At 61.0% G+C, this 1192-nt stretch overlaps 1 long non-coding RNA gene across 1 annotated transcript in view; it reads right to left on the bottom strand.

Annotated features, from left to right (window-relative positions):
* LOC105511308 overlaps nt 1-1192 on the bottom strand; it is a 14264-nt gene extending 13072 nt beyond the window's left edge. The window contains exon 1 of the long non-coding RNA XR_001001699.1: nt 779-1192. This is a non-coding gene — a long non-coding RNA (uncharacterized LOC105511308). The remainder of the gene's footprint in view (nt 1-778) is intronic.

Here is a 1192-nt window from a genome sequence, read left to right as displayed (position 1 = left end):
ATAGCACTCATCTCTTTAAAAATCTCAGGGTCCCCGCCCCCTGACCACGAAGTCCTTTGTAGGGCAAACCTCCCCTTGGGACACCTGGAGTCAGTCACCAAACTATCAGGACGCCCTCCCGCGCCTTGAAAACACCCTTCTACACACTTGCTCTTCCTAGAACAATTTTATTTGTCCCCATGACCTGGTTCAAAGCCATCAAACTCCCCTGCGTGACGAAGAGAAGCCAGTCACCCTCCTCGGTCTCACCCCAGAGCGCTTTGTAGGTTGGCCCCACATCACACACCGAGTGTAGGCACCCTGTGACAAGGCCTGTGGTCCTCATGTGTGTCTCTGGGAGAACCCAGCGTGGCACAGTCAGTGGCACATGGTGTGGCAGAATCAACTAAGGCTCTGTGCACCAGTGACCTCACCCTCTCTCATCCAGTAGCTGCAATATAGCCCAGCGAGGAAGAGCCCCTCATCTATATCCCCAACTTACAGATGAGCAAACTGAAACATGAAGTGAAATGACATCTCAAGGACAGCAGAGAGTGTGTACAGGAGCCAGGAGGCCTGGGGGCTGAGGTTGGGCGTGGGGATTGTGGAAAGTGGCCCTCTCCAAGTCTCTTTCAACTCTGACATTCTGGGGATGAAGATCCGGTAAGCAGTTCGTCACAGAGAAACCTACAGCCAGGGACCCAGACCGCCCCACCTGCCATCAAGAATTAACACCACCCACCCCACCCCCACCACCCCCAGCCCTGAGAGGGGCTCTGGCCAGCCCCGCAGGTCTCACCTGCTCTAGGCCGGATGGGCCAGAGAAGGAGAACCATGGCAGGAGCCCGAAGCAGCTGTGCGCAGCCAGCCAGACGGTCCCGAGGGAGGAACGCAAGGGGGCGGCCGGAGCCTGGCGGCGGCCCACACCTTCAAGAGCCCAAGCCAGCGCTGCCCCTCTCCCGGGATCCCATTCAGAGAGGGAGCTGCGGCCCAGGGCCATCTCCAGGGGTCGGGGACGCACGTGCGGGGCAGGAAGCAGCAGTCGGCAGCAGGCCCCGGGCGCATCATAGCACGCGTCCTAAGTGGGCCGCCTGGCCCTCGGGCCCGTGGCCGTGGCTGCGTTGATGGGTCTTGAGCGAGCCCTCGCGTGCGAAGCTCTTGCCGCAGCGGGGGCAGAAGTAGGGCCGCCGCTCCCCGAAAACGCCAGGGCGGC

Source organism: Colobus angolensis, unplaced genomic scaffold (genome assembly GCF_000951035.1).
Source record: "Colobus angolensis palliatus isolate OR3802 unplaced genomic scaffold, Cang.pa_1.0 Scaffold2, whole genome shotgun sequence".
Taxonomy (NCBI): Eukaryota; Metazoa; Chordata; class Mammalia; order Primates; family Cercopithecidae; genus Colobus; species Colobus angolensis.
This window is presented reverse-complemented; position numbering and strand designations above follow the sequence as displayed.